The sequence below is a fragment of the Echinops telfairi genome, unplaced genomic scaffold (assembly GCF_000313985.2).
Source record: "Echinops telfairi isolate 266 unplaced genomic scaffold, ASM31398v2 ScPeMD7_2;HRSCAF=8, whole genome shotgun sequence".
NCBI classification, from domain to species: domain Eukaryota; kingdom Metazoa; phylum Chordata; class Mammalia; order Afrosoricida; family Tenrecidae; genus Echinops; species Echinops telfairi.
In genome coordinates, this window is record NW_022103898.1 from 40836624 (window position 1) to 40854197 (window position 17574).

At 42.7% G+C, this 17574-nt stretch overlaps 1 pseudogene; it reads right to left on the minus strand.

Annotated features, from left to right (window-relative positions):
- Positions 1–577: 577 nt before the first annotated feature.
- The window catches only part of LOC115870356, a 23940-nt pseudogene continuing 6943 nt past the window's right edge, over positions 578–17574 (minus strand).

A 17574-nucleotide genomic window follows, 5' to 3' on the forward strand; every position in this document is an offset into this window, starting at 1 on the left:
GGGGAGCTGCAGCGGGGTGCTACCCTAACTACAAGGTAGGAGACTCAGAACACAAGAGGGTACAAATGGCTAGAAAGCTTCTTTCTTGGGCCGGGAGACGCAGGGGTGTGAGAAAGAGGGGACCCAGGGGCGTGAGAAACAGCTGTGAATCTAAGCCTTTCTCTCTGCCTGTGGGCACCCACATTTCGCCCCCAGAGCTCCCTGTAGTCATTCATGACTGTTGATTCAGTGACCACAGTTTATTGGGCATCTACTACCTGCAGGACCAGAAAGAGCGTGGCTGCACCTGGAAGAGATGCTGGGTCCAGGTCAGGGGTCCCGGTAACATGAGGATGGGGGCCACAGAAGGAAAGGACAGGGGCCTGCTCTCAGGCTCTTGCCAGAGTGGGGTCTGGGCTGGTGAGGGCTGCTCCAATAGGGTCAGGCTTAGGGATTCCCCAGGGGGGGGGGCTCTGCTAGAATCCCCAGGGGGATCTCCCACCCCAAGATTCTGGGGTAGCCCCTTCGCCCCTTCAGCCCCACTGACAGAGGCGTGGAGCAGGGCTCGCATTGAGGGGAGGGAAAAGAAGTGGTGGATCTATTGGGAGACTTGGGAAACTCGTGGTGGAAGGCTTTGGCGGCGGGGCAAGCAGGTGGCCTTTTGAAGGGCAAGACCCTCCGGGGTTGGGGCGGCATGGCTGGGAGGCCCCATGGAGGGAGAGGGTGTGCGTATATGACGGGACGTAGTTTCTTTGGATGGGAAAGCGATGGAAGACACGAGGGTCTTCAGGCACTCCTTGAACTCGTCTGTGAACTCCTCGAAGCTGTGGGGACTCACAGACACTTTCAGGTTCTGGGGCTCCTCCTGGCTCAGGCAGCGCAATGCCTCGCACAGAAAGCCGTGCATGTCCAGCACCTCCTGGCCAGCACCTCTTCTGCACCAGCGTGCCCCCTGTGCGGATGCGCTGCAGCACGGTGTCCAGGTGGCCCAGGTGCTTGGCGATCTCTTGGTTGTCAAGCTCGAACCGCGCATCCATGCTCCACATCAGCTCCTGCTCCAGTGCCAGCACTTGCTCCACCACCTCGCTCACCCGAAGGCGCCCTCCTGTACCTGCAGCGCCTGCGCCATGGTGTCCAGCTCCTCCTGTCGCTGCTGAATCTCGGTGCAGATGTTGCACTTGTCTTGGCTGTGGCCCATGTCGAGGAGCGCGTACGAGCAGCACAGCGGCTTGGTACAGCCCCTGCAGTGGATGCTAGTCAACTCCAGCGACTTGTGCCTGGGGTTTGAGCAGAAGATGTTGAACTTGCACATGCGCTCCAGGAACTCGTGCACTGGTTGGCTCTTGAAATCCGCCGGGGGATGAGCCTCGTGCTTAACAAACCACTGGTCCGCCGCGAAGCACTTGGCGCATAGGAGCTGCTGCACTCGAAGCACCAGAAGTCCGAGCGCTCTTTGCAGCGAGTACAAGCCGCATGGGGGCTCCGGATCTGCCGGTAGAGCGACAAGTTCGGCTGCAGATTCTGGAAGAAGATGCTATCCAGGTGTGGGAACAGGGAGCCTGGCAGATGGGGCATTGCACATCAGACTCTTCCTGGCATTTGGAACACAGGGCGTGCAGACACGGCAGCAGCTTGGGGGCACTTGGCTTCAGTCTTGCAGCGCTGGCAGGGCAGGAACTGGAATTCCTCCTCCGTGGATTGCTCCATGAGGCTGGGGTTGGACCGGTGGCCTTCGGACGGGGAATCTGGGGCGGGAAGACGATCATGGCGGGCAACATGGGGTCCGGCAGGGGTGCGGACGAGCGGGCAGATGCTGGCTCCTGCGACGGGGCCCCCAGCACAGTTTCATTTCTGGGCTCTGGTCGCCGCGGGCGGAAGAGAAACTGAACAGAAGGCACAGCTGGGCCCCACTTGGTGGTCCCAGTGGAGAGAGGGGGAAGGGAAGGAGGACGGGAAAGGGAACGAGGGAGAGAGGACGGGAGAGGGGGAAGAGAGGTGAGGGAGAGACCAGTGAGATGGTCAAGAGTCTTGACAACACCAAATCACCAGGATTTTGGCTGACTATCCATAGCATCTTAAAAGCATTGGTCACGTTTTATTATGGACTTCTTGTTTGCTTCCTTGATTGCTCATGAACTTTGATTAGGTATGTTTTCTTTCTGTAAGGCTGGTGTTTTTATAGTGATATCCAAAAAAGAAAAAGAAAAACTAGTTCTACAACTTATTACTGGATAATTTCTAACCTCTTAGTCACAGATTTTATGTACATAAATTAATGTCAATAGGCAGATTATATATTTTTAAGAAGATAGAATAAGCTGGCTAATTGGCTATAGTTTGTAACAGAGATAAATTGGCAATTGGAAGTGACAGAGTATTACTATATAATTAATTGCCATAGCTCTTTTAAAAATTAATTAGTTACCAAGCACAGCTGGGCAAAGATTGATGCACACTTAGGCTTCAGTATTCTCATCAGAAATCAAGATCAAGCAGGTGATTATGGTTATTCAACCTTTCAAATGCCCGATCAGCAGTAACTTAGCCAGCTGATGATTGCTGAGATTCCCCCTAATTGTCTTCTCCAGGTTCTATTGAATCTTCCAGTAAATAATGATGTTCCCTAAATATTGACTTATCCTAATTATAGTTCTATTGTGCTGTAGACATTGAAGGAAATAAATTCTCCTACAGAGCAATTTGTGCCAGCCTTTATGGAGAGTCACTTTGTTGTTAGTGAGAGGTGCTGTGAGTTGATTTTCGACTCATACACCAGGTATGTACTTTATTTCATTTTTCCTCTCAAGGTCCCTATAAATGAGTCGTTAAAAAGGTAGCATAGATTTTATATGAGTGGTAGTTATATAATCTTGTGACTTGAGAGGATTAAGAGTGAAGGGCTGGAGACTAGTCTCTCAATCGGATCACAGTCAATGAGGCCTCTGTGGGCATGGCCTTCCCCTGAGGATTCTGGGGAAACGCTGGTATTTCCTCCTTGGAGGCGGGCGAGACTGTTTCTCATGACTTCACTTCCTTGGAGACTCACTACTGATAAGGCTGACTCCCTGTGAGACATTCCTGAGGAGAAGCCATATGGACCTACCCTGATAGAACCCTGGACCTGCAGAAACAACATGCAGAACCCTGCTGGCGCTGAGATGCTTACAATGCCACAGGCTCCAAAGACTTTCTACCCTGATGCAGCCAGAGCCCTGGACCTGGCTAAGCCATGTGGAGACCCCTGCCAGCACTGACATGCTTACCACCCCACTGGATCCACAAGAATTTCTGCCCACTGACCTGTGATCGTCCTGCATTCAGTGTCATTGCAAGTGTCTCTTGAGTCTGAAGAGGACTTTATAGATTGGTATCAGACATATGGGCTAATATCAGAATTATGGGCTTGGATGACCGGGTTGGGATGCTTTTTTAATGTACAATTACCCTTTATATAAAAGTCTCTCTTATACACATATGAGTTCCTATGAATTTACTTCTCTAGCTACCCGGACTAACACAATATGGTAAAAACCAAGACTCAAAAACCCAACATCCTAGATTTTAAATTGGCCATGTTAACTGCTAAGTGCAAATTATTCAGCCTTTCTATCCCTCAACCTTTTTTTCTCATCAGTAAGATGATGAAGATGATAGTGTCTTCCTCATAGGTGTGTACAGCTGAAATTAGCTAATCGACATAAAGTGTTTGGGCTGTCACATGTTATTCCTTTCCTTCATAATCACTTGCCAATAAAAACAGTAGGCACATTTTGAGTCCTTGACCTCATGTAGGTAGTGTTTATATATTAACTGACTTGATTCACACAAGCGCCCTGCCCGAGAGACATGCCATGAGTTGAATGAGTTGTCTTTTGCAAGGGAGGCAACTCAGAGACAGAGAACTTGATGTTTGATAACTTAAAGACATGCAAATCCTAGTGGAATAATCAGGATTTTAATTCACACAGACCTTTTTTTTTTTTAATCATCTTAGTGGAGACTCGTACAACTCTTATCACAATCCATACACTGATCCATTGTGTCAAGCACATTTGTACATTTGTTGCCATCATCATTATCAAAACATTTGCTTTCTACTTGAGCCCTTGGTATCAGCTTCTCATTTCAAACAGACCTATATTTAAGGTTTGTTGCTTTTTAAATTAAATTAAATTTATTTATTTATTAATTGTTTTATTAGGGGCTCATACAACTCTTATCACAATCCATACATACATCAATTTTGTAAAGCATATTTGTACATTCATTGCTCTCATCATTCTCAAAACATTTGCTCTCCACTTAAGACCCTGGCATCAGGTTCTCTTTTTTCCCCTCCCTCCCCAGTGCCTCCTCCCTCATGAGCCCTTGATAATTTATAAATTATCATTTTGTCATATCTTGTCCTGTCCGATGACACCCTTCACCCACTTTTCTGTTGTACGTCCCCCAGGGAGGAGGTCACATATAGATCCTTGTAATCGGTTCCCCCTTTCCAACCCACTCTCCCTCTACGCTCCCAGTATCACCACTCACACCACTGGTCCTGAAGGGATCATCCGCCCTGGATTCCTTGTGTTTCCAGTTCCTGTCTGTACCAGTGTACACCCTCTGGTCTAGCCAGACTTGCAAGGTGGAATTGGGATCATGTTAGTGGGGGCGCAGGGGGTGAGGAAGCATTTAGGAACTAGAGGAAAGTTATATCTTTCATTGTTGCCACATTGCACCCTGTCTGGCTTGTCTCCTCCCCGATACCCCTCTGCAAGGGGATCTCCAGTGGCCTAAAAATGGACTTTGGGTCTCCACTCCGCACTCCCCCCCCTCATTCAATATGGTAAGATTTTTTGTTCTGATGATGTCTGATACCTGATCCCTTCGACACCTTGTGATTGCACAGGCTGGTGTGCTTCTTCCATGTGGGCTTTCTTGCTTCTGAGTTTGATGGCCGCTTGTTAACCTTAAAACCTTTAAGACCCAGACACTAAATCTTTTGATAGCCAGGCACCATCAGCTTTCTTCACCACATTTGCTCATGCAGCTATTTGTCTTCAGTGATCGTATCATGGAGGTGAGCACACAATTATATGATTTTTTTTGTTCTTTGATGCCTGATAACTGATCCCTTTGGCAGCTTGTGATCACACAGGCTGGTGTGCTTCTTCTATGTGGGTTTTGTTGCTTCTGAGCTAAATGGCTGCTTGTTTACCTTCAAGCCTTTAAGACCAAGACATTATATCTTTTGATAGCCGGGCACCATCAGCTTTCTTCACCACATGTGCTTATTCACCCGCTTTATCTTCAGCGGTTGTGTCGGGAAGGTGAGCATCATAGAATGCCAACTTAATAGAAGAGAGTATTCTTGCATTGAGGGAGTACTTGATTGGAGGCCCAATGTCCTTCTGATATCTTAATACTGAACCTATAAATATATGCACATAGATCTATATCCCCATCCTCATATATAAATGTATTTGCATATGCACATGTCGTTATCTAGACTTCTACAAATGCCCTTTGTCTCCCAACTCTTTCCTCTCTTTCCCTTGACTTTCCTCTCCCACTATCATGCTCAGTCCCCACCAGAGTTTCAGCAGTTCCTCTTTGTTACATTACCCTTGATTATGCCCTACCTGGCCTCCCACACCCACCTCACCACCAATTTGGATCACTTGTTGTTCCCTTGTCCCTGGGTTTGTTAACACCACTTCCTTTCCTCCCAGCTCCCCCTCTCCCATGTCTCCCCAGAACTGTCGCTCCTGTTGTTTTCTCCCTCGAATTGTTCATCCAGCCTATCTGATTTAGACAGACCTGTGGAGATAATAATATGCACAAAAACATGACAGAGCAAAACCAAGCAACAACATACAACAAAATAATAACAACAAAAAAACAAACAAACAAAAAAACAAACCAAAACACAATAGGAAAGAAAAACTTGTAGTTAGTTCAAGGATCTTTGGTTGGCCTTTAGGAATGTTTTCCAGTCTAGTCTTTTGGGGCACAATGCCCTGGCCCCAAAGTTCACCTTCAGCATTCCCTAGGGACCTCGCCGCCCCATTCTTTTGCTGTTCTGTTGTACCTCCTTAGTGTTTTGCCTTGAGCTTTTCATCCAAATAAAAAAAAATTCACATTCTTCTCAATCCCACATGGCACATATTTGAAGGTAGACCACATGCTGGGGCATAAGGCGCAACTACATAAATTTAAGCACATTGAGATCATACAGACCTCTCTTTCTGACCACTGTGCCATAAGACTGGAAATCAACAAAAGGAAGATGAAGAAAACAAGAGCAAACAATTGGAAGATGAATAACTCTCTACTGGAAAAGGAGTGTGAACTGGCTCAGATCAGAGGTGAAATTAGGAAATTTCTGGAAACCAATGAGAAACCAACACGATGTACCAAAACTTATGGGACACAGCAAAGGCAGTTATCAGAGGAAGTCTCATAGCAATACGTCCATACCTGCGAAAGGAAGAGAGACTCATGATTGATATGCTGGCACACAATTTACAATAACTAGAGCACAGTCTGCAGGACAATCTTACTAATAGCAAAAGAAAAGTAATTATAAAAATCAGGGCTGAAATTCAGGAGGGAAAATAAAACTATGGAAAAAATTAATGCTGGTAAAAGTTGGTTCTTTGAAAGGATAAACAGAATTGACAGACCACTTGCAAACCTAACAAAAGAAAAGAGGGAACAAATTTCAATAGCAAGAATAAGGGATGAAAGAGGGGACATTACAACAGACCCTAAGGAAATCACAAGGATAATTACACAGTGCTATGAAGCATTGTACTCCAATGAATTCAACAATTTGGAAGACATGGACAAATTCTTGGAAAAACAATCCCTCCTTAGACTATCCTTGATGGACATCAAGAATCTCAACAGACCCATAGCAATAGAAGAAATAGACAAGGTTATCAAGGGATTACCAACAAAAAAATCCCCTGGACTAGATGGCTTCACTAGAGAATTCTACCAAGCATTTCAAGAAGAATTAACACGAATCCTACACAAACTCTTCCGGAACATAGAAAAAGACGGCAAACTCCCGAACTCCTTCTATGAAGCTAGTATAACTCTGATACCAAAACCGGGCAAGGATCCCACAAGAATCGAGAACTACAGACCAATATCCCTAATGAACATCAATGCAAAAATCCTTAACAAGATACTAGCCAACAGAATACAAAAGTATATAAAACAAATAAGTCACCATGACCAAGTGGGATTCATACCAGGGATGCAGGGATGGTTCAACATACGAAAGATCATTAGTATTATTCACCACATTGAGAGGTTTGTTGCTTTTAAAAAAGCTGCCACATTCTTTTAACCACTCAGGACTTTAGCTAACTATATACGGCATTTTAAAAGCATTGATCACATTCCATTATGAAATTCTTATCAAGTTTGATTCCTTGATCATATGGTTATTGCGTATTCATCGGATGGAATGTAGTTGCTGGAAAAAGCTGCCCCTTTTATGGTCTTCTCATTACATATGCCCTTGTCCTGGAATGCTTTGCTTCCCTTCTCAAACTCCAAGCACACTGTCATGCAGTTGGTTCTGATTCATAGTGAGCCTATAGGACAGAATAAACTGCCCCTTTAGGTTTTCAAACCTATAAATCTTTATAGAAGCAGGAAGTCTCATCTCCTGTGGAGCAGTTGGCAGCTTCAAACTATGAACCTTGCTGTTAGCAGTCCGATAGCTAACCCACTCCACCACCAGGGCCCCTGTGCTTCCCTTACTCACTTGTTAGACACCTCTCAGCTTTATAATGACCCAAGTACCAACACAGGTTTCCTCTCTGGAAAGCCTTCTTTAAAGGTCTCTTGATGGGGTGATTTCTATCTTCTCTAATCCGAGAATCCTATGCTTATATTTTTTAATGCTCACTCAGATTATACCAATCATTTAGTAAATTAGTTATTGAGGTTCTTAGAAATCTTCATGAGCTAATTGACTAAATGAGGTTTTTCTCTGTTTTTTTTCCCCTCTTGATTTTGTTTTTTATGTTTTCTAATCTGTATATGACATACAGGAGAGATAAATCCATAGAGTCTGTAATTGAATTAACAATTACCTAAGGGCATGAGAAGGGAGTTTGGGGAAATCACGGGAGAATAGCAATGATTACAAAACAGGAGAAAATGTTATAAAATTGTGCTGATGATTGCACAGCTCTTCTTTTTTTAAAAAAATCATTTTATTGGGGGCTTGTACAATTCCCATCACAATCCAGACATACATCCATTGTGTCAAGCACATATTTACATTTGTTGCCATCATAATTCTCAAAACACTTGCCTTCTACCTGAGCCCTTAATATCGGCTGCTCATTTCCCCCACTCCATCCCCACTCCCCCCTCCCTCATGAACCCTTCATAATTCACAAATTATTATTATTTTGTTATATGTTACACTGTCTGACAACCCCCCTCCCCCACTTTCTCTGCTGTACTTCCCCCAGGGAGGAGACTATACGTAGATTCTTATAGTCTGTTCCCTATTTCTACCCCACATTCCCTCCACCCTCCACGCATCGCCACTCTCAGCACTGGTCCTGAAGGAGTCATCTGTCCTGGATTCCCTGTGTTTCCAGTTGCTATCTGTACCAATGTACATTCTCTGGTCTAGCCAGATTTGTAAGGTAGAATTGGGATTATGATAGTGGGGGTGGGGGGGGGGAAGAAGCATTTAAGAACTAGAGGAAAGTTATATGTTTCATCGTTGCTACCCTGCTCCCTGACTGGCTCATCTCCTCCTCACAACCCTTAAGTAAGGGGGTGTCCAGTTGCCTACTGATGGGCTTTGAGTCTCCACTCTGCACTCACCCACATTTACAATGATATGATTTTTTGTTCTTTGATGCTTGATACCTGATCCCTTCGGCAGCTCATGGTCACACAGGCTATTGTGCTTCTTCCATGTAGGCTTTGTGGCTTCTGAACTAGATGGCCGCTTGTTTACCTTCAAGCCTTTAAGACCCCAGATGCTATATCTTTTTATAGTCAGGCACCATCAGATTTCTGATTGAACAGCTCTTCTTAATAAGATTGAACCATTGAAGTGGATGACATGTGAATTACGTGCCAATAAAAAAATCTCTTTAAAAGCCTCACAGATTGAAGATTTAGACAAAGAAAACATGTTGCCAGAAAGATGACTTATTCGATATAAATATATTTTTCAACAACATAGGTGGTGAATATGCATGTGTACCTTGTCATAAGGGATACACAGGAATCGAATCAAATATATTTGTGGTAAGAGTCAAAGAAGAGTTATCTTTTTAATAAAAAAAATTTAAATACAATGTTATCAGCAAAAGCAAACCCAGGAGCAGAATGGAGAACAATCAATTGCTCATATGAAAGTTCAAGTTGAAGTTGAAGAAACGTAAAGCAAATCCATTAAAGCCACAACAAAACTATAAGTATATCCTACTTGAAACCTCAGTAGCTGATTTGATATATTGAACAATTAAGAAGAAAGTAAAAGGTTATTAGAATAAAAAAGACAATGCCAAAAATGGATGTCAGAGCAAACTTGCTGCTGAATGTAGAAAAGTTAAAGTCACTGGAAGGAATAATGAAATCAAAGCGCTGAACAGAAAGCTTCCCAGCAGGTTAAGGAAACGGAATAAACTTTACAATGCAATGTGCAAATATCTGGAGCTAGAAAAACAAAAGGGATAACAATATTCAAGCAGAGAGAACTGAAAAAATAAATTGAAGCGTCAAATTGCAATGTTGATGTGCGCACCAAACTCTGAATGATGCAGGAAGCATCAAAACAAGATGCAAAGAGAACACAGAGTCACTGTAATACAAAGAATTAGTCAATGTTCAATTATTTCAGGTGCAATATATGATCAAGAATCAATGATATAAAAGGAAGAGTCCAAGCGGTACTAAAGGCATTGGCAAAGTCAAGGTGCCATGAATTGACAGAAGACTGATCAAATTGTTTCAACAAACTGATGAAGTGTTGGAGGTACTAATCTATTATAAAAAAAATTGGAAGACAGCTACGTGGCCAAGTAAGTGGAAGATATCTATAATTGTTCCCATTTCAAAGAAAAATGACCCAATAGCATGCAAAAAGTATCAAACAATATCACTAATATCATATACAGGTAGAATTTTGCTGGAAATAATTCAAAAATATTGTCATCCATACATTGACAGAACAGCCAGAATTTCAAGCTGGATTCAGAGGAGTATATGGCACGAGTAATCTTATTGCTGACATCAGATGGATCTTGGCTCAAAGCAGAGAGTAGAGAAAAGGTGGTTTACTTTTGTTTTACCGACTATGCAAATGCATTCAACTGTGTGGATCATAACAAACTTTGGCTAAAATGTGAAGAAGGACAATTCCAGAACACTTAAATTATGCTCACGTGGACCCTGTGCAGGGATCAAGAGCCATTTTGAAGAGAATGTGATAATATGGAAAGTTTTTACATTTTAATTTTTTTATTCTTGATATTTTATTTTTACTAAAAGATCGCTTTATTGGGGACTCTTACAACTCTTATAACAATTCATACATCAATTGTATCAAGCATACTGGTACATATGTTCCCATCATCCTTTTCTAGATCTTTGCTTTTCATTGAGCCCTTGGTATCAGCTCCTCTTAAAACTGGAAAGGCGTGTATCAGGTTTGTATCCTTTCACTATATTTATTGAATCTATAGATAGAGAAATAATGTGAGAAGTTGGGCTATATGGAGAGGAACATTGATTAGACGAAGGCTCATTAACAGCATGCAACAAGTAGGTGGTATTGCCTTGCTTCTGAACGTGAAGAGGCTTGAGCACTTACTGACCGGGAGTAATGACTACAGTGGTCAGTACAGATTGCATTTTAACATGAAGAAAATCAAATTCTTCACAACTGGACAACTTTTAAAATAACAGGACAAATGGAGAAAAGGTTGAAATTCTTAAGGACTGTATTTCACTTGGATTCACCATCAGTGCTCATGGGAGCACCATCATGAAATCAAAGGATAGGCATATCTATTATATAAGACTTTTTGAGGAGTCCTGGTGGTGTAATGGTTATGTGTGGGGCTCCAGTTTAAAACCACCAGCAGCTCCACAAGAGAAAGACTAGACTTTCTACCCCAGTAAACACTTCTAGTCACAGAAACCCACAGGGTGTCAATGTGAGTTAGCATTGACTCGATGACAGTGAATTTGAATTCTAGAAGTAATAGAGTGAAGATGCTACTTGAAGGACAACTGAGTGCCTGACCCAAGCAAGCCATGATAATTTCAATTACCTCATATGTACGTGGGAGCTTGACAAATGATTAAGGAAGATTTCAGAATGATTGATTGATTACCATGAACTGTCAGAAGAACAAAGAAATCTTTCTGGAAGAAGCACAACCAAAATGCTCCTTAGAAGGGAGGATGACAAGATTTGGTCTCACATATCTAAGATATGTTATTAGGAAGGACATCCCACTTAGTAAATAGAGGACCAGCAAAACAAAAATACAAAAACAAAAACCCCAAACAGGAAGACCTAGTGGCTGTAGTAATGCACTGAACATGGCAATCGTGAGAATGGTGCAGGATTGGACAGTGTTTTGTTCTGCTTTCCACTGGGATTTTATGAGTTGTAACTGACTGGACAATACCTCATAACAACAACAAAATAGCATTGAGATGTGGTCATCATGGTGGAGCTCTGGTGGCACACTGGTTAAAGTTCTTGGCTGCTTGCCACAAGGGCAGTCGTTCAGCGAGAGCAATATGTGCTTATCTGCTTCTGTAACAACGTACAGTACATGGCTGGGAATTCTATGGCAGCTCTATCCAATAGGTTCCTATGATAGTTGGGCTTTATGTCAACTAGCTGGGCCAGGATTCTCCCATGATATGATCTAACATCGTGTGGTTAACTCCATAATGGGATCTTCTGTGAAGCAGCCAAGCAGTTGTGGGAAGAATAGGGTAGAGTACCACCTCCTTAATCTTGTCACAGCCTTGATACAATTGAGAGGTTTCATGTAGGTATATGGTCTACTCTTAGTGGAGACTGACCGTGGTGGAGCTACATCACTTCTACTGGGTCTGAATCTGGTTCATGGACCTGCTTGCCCAATCCCAAGAGACATCAGTGGACTGTCAACCTTGGATTCATTAGGCAGACCTCAGATTCATTCCACATCCACCAGCCTATGGTCTTCCTGCTTCATTTTGCTGCTTCCTGGTCATCAGCCACTGCAGCCACATGAGTCAGGAGAAGTCTTCAGCTTAGATCTGACCCAGGGACATGAACTGGGCATATCCACTTCTACAATGGGGTGAGCCCTTTCTCGACTGTAAATCTTGTTTTTTATATATGTCACTGGTTTTGCTTCTCTAGAGAACCCACCCTATGACAGTTCCCTAAGGAGAATAGGCAGTACCTATTTGATTTGGTTTACCAAAACACTTGCTTCATGGACATTGAGTGCATTCTGACTAATATCAACCCCATGGTCACAGAACTTTTCCTGTGGGTTTCACAGCAGCAGAAAGGCTCATCCTGCTCACACGCAGCAGCTGGTGACATGGAACTGCTGAGCTTGTGGTTTGCAGCCCAATCCAACCAAAAATGTCCCTAATGTTCCTGGGTTTGGTTTAGATAGTTGTTATTTATTTATACCATTAGCTTGGTCCCCAATCCTTTTCATTGGTTAGGGTTAGGCTTGCATTCCACTGTCTTTGAAAGCCCAGTGTTCAGGAGACTTCTTGGAGAATGGCCTTTTCTTTTCTCAATTAGCTGGAAAAAACTTCTGAGACAAGTAAGCTCTAATGCAAGCTGACAGTTCCTGTTCGTCCATGTTCTCCTTTATCTGCCTCTTGCCTCCTCTTCTAGTTTCTAGTTTCTTTTGGTCCTCCTTGCCTCCACATCTATTTCTCCTCCACATTCATCTTTACTGCCCTACAGAATTCTAAGGAATCCAGAAGTGCAGAGACAAGAATGTACAAATCCCAAATCTGAGGTACAGCGGGTCTAGTAGTAGATGTGAGGGTAAGATTGGAGATGAAGTAGCCCAAACAATTTTTATTTCCCTTTACCTTCCACCCTTTTCCTCAGACTACATATCATTCTATATATCTTGGAGTCATCATCTCTCAGTCTTGAGATGTTTTTGGCAAATGAGTGCGCACAGATTTTCTTGTGAATCCACCATTTGGGGAGCTGGTTTTAGAAGAGGAAGTCAGGGGCGACACTTTGGATTTTCGTGACCACTCAGAGGTTTTTATTGCCTGATTGCTCTTAGAGTTTGTGATTAAAGAAAAAAAAACTAATTTTAATAGTTAACTACAAAGCATTCCTGGGGTTCCTCTTCTTTCATCTGATAGAGACAAGAAACAACTCCCGTGGCTTTGTCTTGCCCAGAAGCTTTCATCTGCTCTCTGGGAGTTGATGTTGTTTTTCAGGAGGTAGAAAAGATAACCATGAAGGAGGTCAACCCTTCCTGACCTGCCAGCCATCTCTTGAGTTGCTAATAGAGTGAATCCACAAATCTGCAATCCATAGAATTCAGTCCATCTTCCTTTCTCATCCTCTTCCTCCTCTTTCTTCTGCTCCCCCCTCCAGGAGTAGATTCCACTTCCAAAGAGTTTGGAATCCATTTGAAAACATAAATAGCTCATCTTCTTCCCACCTGTGATCATTCTTGAGGTGCAAGGAAGACCTTATCCCTCTCTTTCCTTCTCAGACACTGAAGGCATTTCTCTGTGGCCACTTTCATTCCACAGCTTCAAATACAACTCAGCCCAGAGACCTTTTGTTGCCCCCCAAACCCCATTTTTAAAAAAAGCCTTTTTTGTCTTGTTTTGTTTTTAGCATTTGCTTTGGATAGTGTACCATCTCTATAATACCTTAACTTTCATGATTTTGAAATAGTGTGCAAAAGAATATCGATGTATAAGTGACGTGGTTGGTAGATTATTTTCCAGGAATCCAAAAGTGCAGAGACAGTAATGTACAAAGCGTGCGTTTGAGTTCTGGACTCGATGGCCTGGGTCAAATGCCTGTGCAAAAGCTGGCACTACTGAAACCATGGCAACTTATTGAATGTCTCGGCAGCTCCATTTCCTTATTTTAAGATGAGAATAATAGTGCCATGTGGAACGTCTTGGTGAGGTGCAGGGGTGGGGGAGGTAGATAAGATAATGCCCATAAAGGTCTGAACTAAGTGCCAGACTCAATATAACCAAATAGAGGAAGAACAACAACACAAACACTACTTGCCCTCAAATTGCTTCTGATTCCTCGTGGCCCCACATGTACTTGACATTTAAAGGCTATGAACTGTAAGAGGAGATCACCAGGTTTGTCTTCCAAGTGGGTTTAAAGGATCAACCTTCGGTTCGTTATTGCACATTTTGATTTGTTTGCTCTATCCGGGACTCCAGATTCAACATACATACTTTTAAAAGATGGTGGTTATTTTAACCCTCCAAATAGATGAGTAGAAAGAGAAGAGGTGGCTTATGACTCTAATCATGTTGTGTCTGCTAGGATGCCACCCTGTCCTTGCTAGTCCCATACCCACCACAATTATTTATGCAGATGCCCTAGTGGTGCCATGAGGCATGGGAGTTCCACTTTGGTAAGAACAATTATGGGATCTTTTATTGTCACTACAATAGGGAATTAAGAAAAACAAAACTAAAAGCAACCCTCCAAATGTCAAGGTTATCTAATGAGGTATTAGCGACAAATGAGATCAAACTCAATATATGAAATAAGTGTGTCTAGTACTGTGTTCTCTTCGAAGATAAGGGGTGGGTGGAGACGTAGATATAGTCATTCCTCAAAAAACTTACAAACTTAGGGTAAATAATTTTAAAAACATGCATCTCCTCTGTGAGAAAGACTACTCCTATCCTGTAGTCCATAGAAGGTCAGTGTGATGTACCCTACAGGGGCAAATGTTCCCTCACATTCATTGTGTTGGGCAGAGGTGTGTATGTTTGCTAAGGTGGAAGAAAGGTAGTGGCGTCCCATGCAAATAATGGGATTAATAGAATCAAATGGTTCAGAGTGAGGACTCAGGAGATAGAATGCCTGAATTAGCATTTAGACTTCCCATCTCATTAGCTGTCTGACCTTCAACAATTAATTCTCTTTCACTTGTGTGTGCTTTACTTTTCTCAGCTCTCAAGTGACAACAAGAATAATTCTCCCACACAGAGTCGTCAGCATGAAATGAGAAGGAATAAATAGGCATCAGCTCATAGAATAAGCTCAAGAGCTCAATCGATGGTAGTGCTTATTATTATTAAGACTTATTTCAATTTCCCCCTAATTTCTCTTTGTAATTTCCACTTGCTTTTGATTGTCTCGCATGTGAGTGATTTAGTTTGTCCTCCCTGGACCACTTATAGGTGACAAGTTGCTATGGATTGGATTATGTCTCCCCAAAATATGTGTCCACACAAAAGGAAAGTACAAAGAAATAGAGGAAAGAACTAGGAGGCAAAGGGTAGTCATAGAGATGTAAATACAGGCATATAAAGATGTAAATATATTTATATATATGACGAGGGGAAAATAGATCTATGTACCTATACTTATAGGTTGAGTATTAAGAAAAGCGATGGACAGTGGGCCCCTGCACAAGTACTCCCCCAACACAAGAACACTTTGCTCTAACAATTCGGCAGTCTGAGAAGCTCACTTGGCTGGCACGATCGCTGAAGACAATGGGTGCACAAGAAAAAGTGGTGAAGAATGTGGATGGTGTTTGACTACCAAAAGATATAACACCTGAATCACTGAAGACAATGGGTGCACATGCAAGTGCGATGAAGAAAGCTGACGGTGCCCAGTTACCAAAAGATATAGCACCCGAAGCCTTAAAGACCTGAAGATAAACAAGCACCATCTAGCTGAGAGACAACAAAACCCACACGGAAGAAGCACACCAGCCTGTCCCTACTCAATCGCTGAAGACAAAGAGGGTGCATTAGCAAAAGTGGTGAAGAAAGCAGATGGAACCCGGCTATCAAATGATACAGCATCTGAGGTCTTAAAGGCTTGAAGACAAAGAGGTGGCCATCTAGCTAAGAAACAACAAAACCGATGTATATAGAAAACCTATCGACTTCTGTTTATTGATCTTGTATCCTGCCACTCTTCCATATTCCTCTATCGCTGTAAGTACTCCAGCTGTGGAGCTTTTGGGGTTTTCAATGTATAGGATCATGTCTCCCTGGGATGAATCCTACCTGGTTGTGGTGGATGATATGTTTTATATACTTTTATATTCTATTGGCCAATATTTTGTTAAGGATTTTTGCATCTATGTTCATTAGAGATATTGGTCTGTAATTCTCTATACCTGTGAGGTCTTTGCCCTGTTTGGGTATCAAACTAATGCTGGCTTCATAAAATGTGTTTGGGAGTTTGCCATCCTCTTCTATGTTATGGAATACTTTGTGGAGGATTAGTGTCAACTCTTCCCTGAATGCTTGGTAGAATTCTGCTGTGAGGCCATCTGGCCCTGGGGCTTTTTTGCTGGTAGATTTTTAATGACTCTCTCTATTTCTTCTTTCGCTATGGGTTTGTTGAGGTTTTTTATCTCTGTCTGAGTTAATCTAGGGAGAGACTGTTTTTACAAATATTTATCCATGTCTTCCATGTTTCTGAATTCATTAGAATACAGACCTTCATAGTATTTTGTGATTATCCTTTTAATCTCATTGGGGTCTGTTGTTATTGCTCCTGTTTCATCCCTCGCCCTGGCTATTGATGTTTGCTCCTTCCTGTCATTGGTAAGCTTTGCCAGAGGACTGTCGATTTTGTTAATTTTTTTGTAGAACCAGCTTTTAGCTGCATTTATCTTTTGTATTGTTCTCTGGTCTTCCCACTGGTTTAATTCTGACATGATTTTTATTATTTCTTTTCTCTTGCTATTTGAGGGGTGGTTCTGCTGACTCTGTTCTAGTCCCCAATTTTATGCACATATTAATATATCTTTAGGTCCACCTACATAAGAGAGGCTAGAAAAAAAATGTGAGAAGGAAATAAAGGGACCAAAAGCCCCAGAGGGACATGAGAGTGTGGGAGGTAGGGGAAGGGGGGAGGTGTTGGCCAACCCAGAGACAAGGGAACAACAAGTGGTTCAAAACTAATGGCAGGAAGGGGATGGTAAGACTGGTAGGGAGTGACTAAGGGCAATGTAACTGAGAGGAATTACTGAAACCAGAATGAAGGTTGAACATGGTAGTGGGACAGGAGGAAAGCATAAGGAAATAGAGGAAAGGAGTAGGTGGCGAAGGGCATACATCGAAGCCTAAATACAGACATGTATGTATGTAAATATATTTAAGATTATGGGGGAAATGGACCTAGGTGCATATATTTATAGGTTTAGTAGTACAGGAGCAGGTGGGCATTGGGTCTCCTCATGCACATTCCCTTAATACAAGAGCACCTTGCTCAGTTAAATGGTCATTTCATGATACCTACCTTCCCGACATAATCGCTGAAGACAGATGTGTGCATAAGCAAATGTGGTGAAGAAAGCTGATGGTGCCCGGCTATCAAAA